This window comes from Vidua macroura, chromosome 15, assembly GCF_024509145.1.
Source record: "Vidua macroura isolate BioBank_ID:100142 chromosome 15, ASM2450914v1, whole genome shotgun sequence".
Taxonomy (NCBI): Eukaryota; Metazoa; Chordata; class Aves; order Passeriformes; family Viduidae; genus Vidua; species Vidua macroura.
In genome coordinates this window covers 13,031,907-13,040,128 of record NC_071585.1, presented here as the reverse complement: position 1 = coordinate 13,040,128, position 8,222 = coordinate 13,031,907, and the positions used below count along the sequence as shown (strand labels likewise).

Sequence of the window (8,222 nt, the reverse complement as noted above, 5' to 3'; positions counted from 1 at the left end):
AGATCTAACACCAGGTTCAGTTGGGAAAAACACCATGAACAGCAGGTGGACAGTTCTGTTCAGTTTATATGAAGAGTTTTTGAACACCACTGCGTTTTGAAGTGTTTTTACCACAGCTTATCAGTAAAACTAAATGTTCATTTCAGCTGCAGAGATGGTTATCTGTATCTGTATGTAACATGAAAATAAATATACTAAACTCTGTCTACCTAAGCCTGGTCCATGCTCCAGAAAACCTCGTGCTTCTTGTTTCTCCATCTGACTCCATGGGAGCAGCAGAAGATGGACGTTCCCCAAATGTTCAGCCAGCACCAAGTGCAGGACACCAAGAGCTCATTCCAAGTCACTGTTCTTAAAAGAAACATATTTCAGCTGGTATATTTGCACAAAACCAGCACAAATCCCCATGGGCCTTGAAGAATGGCATCCAAGAATTCTGCACAACTGCTGCTACAGAGGAGGAGGTTATATAAACTGGGCAGCACAGTTCTCATAGCCAGGAGAGGGTCCCAAAGCAGAAACTGCTCCTTCCCAGCCTCTGGAACAGCCAAGCCTGCTGTCTATAACATGATCTCCATCACAGGAAAACTGAATTCCTTTTTGTAGTCAAATGAGGCGGGGGAAAAGCTGTGCTAAAACCAATTTATCTGACCTACTTCAGTCATCTACTTTAGGTGTTTTACAGGTAGTTTTTATGCATAACTTCTGCAGCTGAAAAACACAACCAGGGACAAGTCACCTTGGAGTGCTGTGTGCTCTTTGTTGCAGAGCAGGTATGTTTATCAGACCCTTTCAGTTTGTTTCATTTTTTCAGAACCCAAAAGAGTCCCTTAGAAATGACTCAGTAGGAAAATCATGCTCCAAATGAGCAAAGCAAATGGCTCACAGCTCAATCACCACTAAACAGAGGGAGAATAGCACCCTCAGGGGCTCACCTAACACTTTGTTCATTGTTCTGGGGCTGGTGCCTCTGGGACACCTGGGCTACACTCAAAAGGCAGAGAAGTTCCAACAAAGCTCTAGCATGTGGAGAATTTGCAGCATTTGTTTGCAACCTTGCAGATTCCTTTACTTCTTTGGAGATGACAAGGGCAGGGAAGAGTTCTGTCCTGCCAGAGAATGTGCTAAACAGCTGCCTGAACTCAATGGAAAGTCTCCAAAAATAAGTTTTTTCGTGCTGCTGTTGACTGCAGTGCAGGTGGGTTGGGCAGCACAGAGCAGCTGCAGTAAAAAAGTACAAGAGTCACAGTAAAAGAGTCACAGTTTTGGGTAACAGAAAAACTCACCAGACTGTCTGTGAGGAAGGAAACAAAGCAGGAACACAGGAACCTGGAGGCATCTTTAACCATGTTTATTAACCATGGGGTTTGTTAACTGGCTTGGTGTTAGGGAAATCCTATATGAAGAGGGTTTTTTTGTGTGAACAAACCTGGTTAGCACGACAAAACTCATCTTCCCCTAAGCCTTGCAGCACTGTTTCCTCCCAGCTCAGGTTACCAGCTCCTGCAGAAAAACAAACCACAGAAACAGCAGCAGGTATAAGTTTCCATTTCAGTAGCACTGGCAGGTCCCTCCATTGGAACTGAGACACAGCAAGCTCTTAGCTTAAAATGATGCAAACCAGTTTTGTGCTCCTGCATGAAACAAAGATGAACAGCAGTTGACACTGGCCCAGATACATCTGCTTTGGTTATATATCCCAGCCCCAAGATGAGGGGATGTGCTCTCTGTGCTTGTAACACTAAAGAGTCCCAAAGCTGGGGCTCACATGGCAGCCTAGCAAATCCCAGCAAACACACTGCTCTCCTCCAAGAGGCAGCAAGGACTGCCAGACATGATTCAGCCTCAGCAGAGCCCAGTTTTCGCGTGTCTCTTGCATTAACAGCAAGGAACACTCATATAAGTGTTAGTCTCAGCCTGGTTCCTTCCGGTCTCATTTCATTCCCTATCTTGCCTCCCAGGAGGAACAGGTATATTGAAAATCATCTCTTTCCCCCCATCCATCCAGTCTTTTTTGCTGCTAAGAAATTCCACTGAGAGCTGAATCTTTTCTCTGCAACTTTATTTGCCAGCTGTAGGGTTTTCACACCGTTATTTGTATTCCAGTCCCGATTTCAATTACCTGGCTAACCTTTTCAATTTTCACAGAGAGTGAGAATCAGAAAACAGCAGGTCCTTTATTACAGCTCACACTTGTGGGGAATTCTTCACCCCCCTTGCCTCCCCCATGTTTGCAGGAAAGCTCTGTCAAATTCAAACAAACTCATTGATAATGACTTGACTATTTGCTTATGCTTTGCTGGCTGTTAAATATTCCGGTCCTTTCTGTGGACCTCTCTTTCATCCTCCTTTTGGCTTGAACATATTATATTTTACATCATTTCTAAAAACCAAGGAGAAGCAATCTTAAGCCTTCACCCTGATGCTTGACTCCAGTGGGAATTCTCAGCAGGGTCAAGCACTGGAGAAGTTCAAAGCTTTGTGCTTTGAGCAGGGCTGTTTGCTGATCTTTGATAAGCAAGATGTGGTGGTGGCCAGTCCTTCTGTCCATATCTCAGAGCACTTCCCAGGGGAGGCTCAGGGCATTGGGGGAGTTCCCTCAAACAAGGGGTGAGTCAGGCACAGAGCACCACTCTGCTGAGCCCAAAGCCACTGCTCTGCCACTGAATTGTACTGGCCACAGCTGTCACCCCTTCTGCCTTTCTCAATTCTCCAAGTCACACCCTTCCTCTTAGCTCCTTCATTATTCTGAACTCTTGATCTAGCAGTCATTTCCATGCCTGTGCTCTGTCTGCCCCATCACTCAGCCATTCAGATCCTAAAAGTGGTTTTATTTGATTGGGGAAGGGAGAGGATTCAATGCAAAAGACCTGTTCCTTAGCAACACCTTCCCATCTTTCTTCTTTTGTTATTTCCACCTCATTATCTTTGCCCATGTTCAACTCCAAATTAACTTAATTACAGACAGATTTCATATCTCTCTGAACCAGAAGGGGCACTTGTAAAACATCCCTCCAGTCCATAGTAAATGAGGGCCTTGGCCTATGCAAAGCAGGCTTTGGGAAAGGCAGCTCAGCTGTGCCTGCCCTGCTCCCTCCAGAGACCTCTCCCAGTTGCTCCCAGCTCCTGCTCTTCCTTTTCAGTGAGGCATTTCATCTCTCCATTTTACAGCCTGTCCAAGTTTACCCCAACCCCTGAGCCCCACAACAGACATCAGTATAAATCACCAGGTGAATATTTCTCTCAGATGCCAAGGGCACTGCAACCTTCCCACCTCCCCTTTCCAGATTCTCACAGGGGACAAGTGCCTCAGTTCAAAGTCTGTGACTGGAATCTGTCCTGAGTACAAATCTCAGCTAAAGCTGAGCCTTACTGAGTCTGAATATCAGATCCAGGATGACCTCTGATTACCTACACACGTGGTAGATCAAAGATCTCTCTTGGTTAATGCAGCCCTGGGTGCCCAAAAGTCATACACCAATGACAGCTCTCCCCTTCAACACCCCTCAGAGATAAAAATGCAATAACTGAACTAGATCCAGGGCAGCCCCTCACACCATATCTTGTCCTTATTCTGTGATGCCAGGTTTCCTTTGGAAACCAGCATCAGCACCTATCTCTAGCAGCTGACAGGTTCCTCACCTTCTCACAGATAAATAAGCATTGCTGCATTGCTGTGTCTTACCATTCACAGAAGCTCTCCACTGGCAGAGGAAATATCTTCTTCCTTCTGTTGGAGCTCTAGTAGCTATCAGCCAGCCAGGACACCTCTTCCTAAATCCACCAAGTGACTCCCCACTGGTAGAAGCTGGGTGCTGCAGCAAGGATGAGGAGAGATCTGTATTCACACAGTGAGGAAAGTGTTGTCAGAGAAAGCCATCAACAGAACTGTGTTGGGGACACATGAAACACAAGGAAACCCTCTACAAAGACATGGGGGAACCAAACTCCCACCAGCAATAAAAAAACTAAGGAGCTGTGTCAAATTTAGAGCAATCAGAGAGCTGTAATTCTGCCATTAGGAGAGGATGTATGGTTGGTTTCTGGAAAGGAAGGAAAGCCTGAGTGATGATGCAGGTGCTTCCTCCTCATTCAGGTGAGCACTTCCTCCCAGCAGCTTGCCACCCTGGGAAGTAGAACCACTGGTTAAATTGGGATGAGTTTCCCCCCTCACCCTGCAGAGGTAGAGCTGCAAATCATGCAGTATCCTGGGATTAAGTACCTCAAATGCAGGCAGCAGAATTTCATTTGCAGAGTGAAATTCACTCTGCCCCAAAAGTTTCAGGTTCTTCTTTCTCTTTTGCCCCTTTCTTTCTCACCACTTTGGCCTGCAGTGAGAGAAGCCATAGGTAGGATATTGCCTTCCTATTTCATGAGAACGTTTTCAGAATTTCCCACCTCAGCTGAACATTTACCAGCTCAGCAGGAGACAAGGTCTGAAGAAGGCAAGGAGCAAATATCTGCCCTGAAAACTGAACGTGTGGCCTCTAAAGAGCATTTGTACACATCGTCCCCAGATTTACAGCCCAACCACACAAGTCAGTGCCACTGGAGGTCAGTCTTGTGCCAGGGAAACCTGTGGGACTGAGCACTGGGCTGCCCTGATTGCCAGCAGCCTTGGGAGCCGAGCCTGCATTTGTGGACACCCCAAGAGGAAACCTCTTGCAGCTCCCCCGGTGTTGATTTTTGATGTAGAGATTCTTCATTGCTTTTTTCCTCAAAGCTGCTTTTAATGGTCTGCTGCTGGATAAGCCCAGCACAAGGTTCACGTGTGCTCAGTCTGCCCAGGCTCACAGAAAGCCAGGCTGCTCCTCAGGCACAGCCACTGCAAACAGTGCTAACACAGATGGTGAGCCAGGCTGGGCCTCCTCATCCAAACCAACTTAGAAAATACTCTTGTTTTGGGACAATTCTCAGTCTTTTGTTTCACAGGGCATGGCAGAACAATTGTATACAAGTTGCAAGCTCTGGATGAGAAATCAAGATATTGATTCATGACCAAAACAAGTACAAGCTCAGATATAGTTAATTCAGCACCATATTCCTTGTCAGTGCCTATAATAAAGAATTCCTACACAGAATCCCATTCAAAGAGTCACTTCCTCCTTCCATAAGACCCTCCAAGAAGGGCTCAACAAATATATAATTTGAAACAAAAACTTTCAGCTAAGCATTTTGGTAAAACAGATTGTGCTTCTACCACAGGTTCCCACAGGTGTCAGTGCAAACCCAGCTCTGGCTGTGCCAAGTGAAGTCAGCTCTTGGTAACTGTAGAAAAAATATTCATCAGTATGGTCTGAGTAGAAAATGGAGGCTGAAATGCTCAGTTGATATATACTCAAGTTACTATCCTACATATATTCCTTATTATACCTTCAGGATAAGTTAATTCTTCTCTCTAGATAAGGATTGCAGAGCTGTTCTCTGCCCTGTCTCCAGCCAAGCCACATCTGGAGTGCAGGGTACATCATCCACACTCATTCACTGAATCTCAATTCTGCAGTGAGAGCCAGCTTTGCACAAACCCTCTGCTGGCCCCTGCTACAAACAGCCTTAAGCACAGACTTCTTCTGCTCTGCTGTAATCATTAAAGAGCCATTCCTTTTCTGCTATTTTTCCAGCAGAGCAATAGAAATATTGATCTCCACCACTGGCTTCTTTCCTGTGAATGATCAATTATCCTTTGGTGTTAAACAAACTGCAATTATGCATTCTAAATAACCAGAGAATCACAGGGTCCAGGTACCTTCTGCTCTCTTACCTCTTATTCCCATTAGCATTCCTGTCTGCATGGCCTTGGGCACGCCACATCTTTCCAGGGAGTGAAAAGCAGCTTCCATCCCTCTGTGCCACACTCACCTCCTGCCTCAAGGAACAGCAAAATTCTTCCTGAACCCAGGCAGTTCTCAAGAGGGACTGGAGCAGACAGAAAAAAAAGGAGACAGGGTTGGGTGACTGCAATAACTCAGTGACAGTGGCTCCCCATAACTAGGAAAGAAATCCCACACTGTGGCTGTGGCACTGGAATCACAATTAGGAAGATTTGTCCCTCAGCAGCCAGGACCTTGGCACCCCTTGGGGACACAGACAGCCAGAGACAGTCAGACACAGCCAGAGACAGCCAGAAACAGCCAGAGACAGTCAGAGACAGTCAGAAACAGCCAGAGACAGCCAGAACCCAGGCAGGCAATGGGTAAGGACAGAGACAAGAAGATTATTAACTTTGGCAGAGCCCATCAGGTGTCCTTGCAGAGCTGCCACCTCGCTGGGTGCAGGAAACTGTGTCAGGAGAGTGGGGTGCACTGCTGTCAGGGTAATCCACAGGGGCAAATTCCACACCAACAGCTCAGGCTGAGGGGAGACTCACAACCTTTGCCTTGCATATTCAGCTTTGCATGTAGAGCTGAAACAACCTTAGTGAGGAACAGAGCACAAGCCTCTATCATCCTGCCTGCAGTATTCACCACTAGAGCTCTTCCTTCCTCTCACAAGCCACATTTTCATTCCTTTTTGGCTTCTTTTTTTGGTGTTTTTTGTTTGTTTGTTTGTTTGTTTGGGTTTTTTTTTTTGTGTGTGTTTTTTTTTTGTTGTTGTTGTTTTGTTTTGTTTTGTTTTGTTGGTTTTTTTTTTTTTTTTTTTTGTGGTGGTGGATTTTCCCCCCTCTCTCTTCCTTTGCTGCATAAGCTACAGCAGATAACATGACAAGTTTTCACCTGGATGGTTCCTTACCACTTTCTTATAGGGTATTTATTTTCTTGTGGATATTTTATACCTTCACAGATGGGACTGAACCATTCACCACTGTCAATAAGCCACAGTAGCTAAACCCTTGTTTACTGCCAGGCTGGGCCAACTGTGGAATATAATGTGCTAAGGACAAAAGGTTTGAACCAGGGATATATTGAGCTGTTCATATTTAAAGAAGGATTGGGAGGAAATGAAGAGTTCAGAAAGTATCTGGATAAAAAATAGCTGCATGGAAGCTGCAGGTCTCTGTGAGCAGGAGCCAACTTCATCCATTTTGCCTCATTTACTCCATTGATCTGCCCAGCACATTTTGGAGTGAAGATTTTCTCAGCCTTCCTAAGACCACATTTCTCTCTCTTTCTCTTTCTCTGCCCTTGCTCTCCAGAGCTGCAGGCCAAGTCCTTTCCATGACCCGGTGAGGAACTTCTGCCCTGGGCATCACTGGATAAAAAAATCCCTTTGTTGAAACACTCAGGGGTACTGGTGCATCACTCTTCAGTGATGCTTTGAGGGAAATAGTGCTTGTTTTAGAAATGCTAAACCAAAAAAGCTTATGGATACTGAGGGGTTTTGTTAGTTTGACTCTGACAGAAGCAGCTTTTCGATCCATTTATCAAGCTGCCTGCAGCTGCCATTTCAAGGCTGATGAATTTATAATAAACAGCAAGCCAAAAAAAGTCATTTGAAAGGTGCACCCAGAGCAGTTTAATAAATAAAAAATCAGGGGCAGGGGGGAAAGAGAATGAAAAATCAGTGCAAGTTTTGACTTTCCTCTGCTGTCCATTTTATAGCATAAATTTAAATAAATGAATGGTGAAGGTTGGTGGAATCATTCTTTCATTCTCAAATACCCTCTCTAAAAATTTCTGCTTGTGAATTCATTGTTATACAATGTCTTACTGGCTCATGTTTTGCCAGCTACCCTCCAAACTGTCAGTCCCAAATGTTTAAGGATGTCCATCAGACTCTGCACTGCAGAACCCAGAGCTCCTGATGGATGAAAGCTCTTTGTGGAACCTCCAGTGCAATAAACCTCAACACTGCTAAGCAGCTGGATGCCAGCGAGCTCAGGTGATCCCAAGTTTTATACTGCTCCCTTTTCCCACTGCTTATACAGAGGTGACCTTGGAGTTTGCACCAAGCTTTAATCTCCCACAGAGGAGACTTTGCTCCTGCAGAGATCTCTGCAGGTCCCAGTCCTGTATCAGCTGTCAGTTGTTTCTCTGGGTACAAGGACAGCTTTGCTCACGTTGGGGTTAAGTGTCATTTGCCATGCTCTCTTTTCCATTTGGATTCATGGATATCAGGCAAGCTGGGAGCCTTCTCAGGCCCTTGCAGGGTATTCTGCCCCGTGACCTCTGGCATATGACAATGCAGTTATTGCACATTTTCCTGGTGCATTTTGGTTATCAAGGCCTGATGGACATTCAGGCTGGAAGTCCAGGTTTGAGTTTCAACATTCTTCTTCCAGAAGT

The 8,222-nt window shown here is 45.4% G+C and overlaps 1 long non-coding RNA gene across 1 annotated transcript; it reads right to left on the bottom strand.

Moving 5' to 3' along the window:
- Positions 1 to 1,394: 1,394 nt before the first annotated feature.
- On the bottom strand, positions 1,395 to 5,952 carry LOC128814981 (uncharacterized). Its single transcript, XR_008439528.1, has 3 exons — positions 5,762 to 5,952; positions 3,686 to 3,838; positions 1,395 to 1,503 (listed from the first exon to the last, which is right to left on the bottom strand). It is a non-coding gene; the product is annotated as an uncharacterized LOC128814981 (long non-coding RNA).
- Positions 5,953 to 8,222: the final 2,270 nt, after the last annotated feature.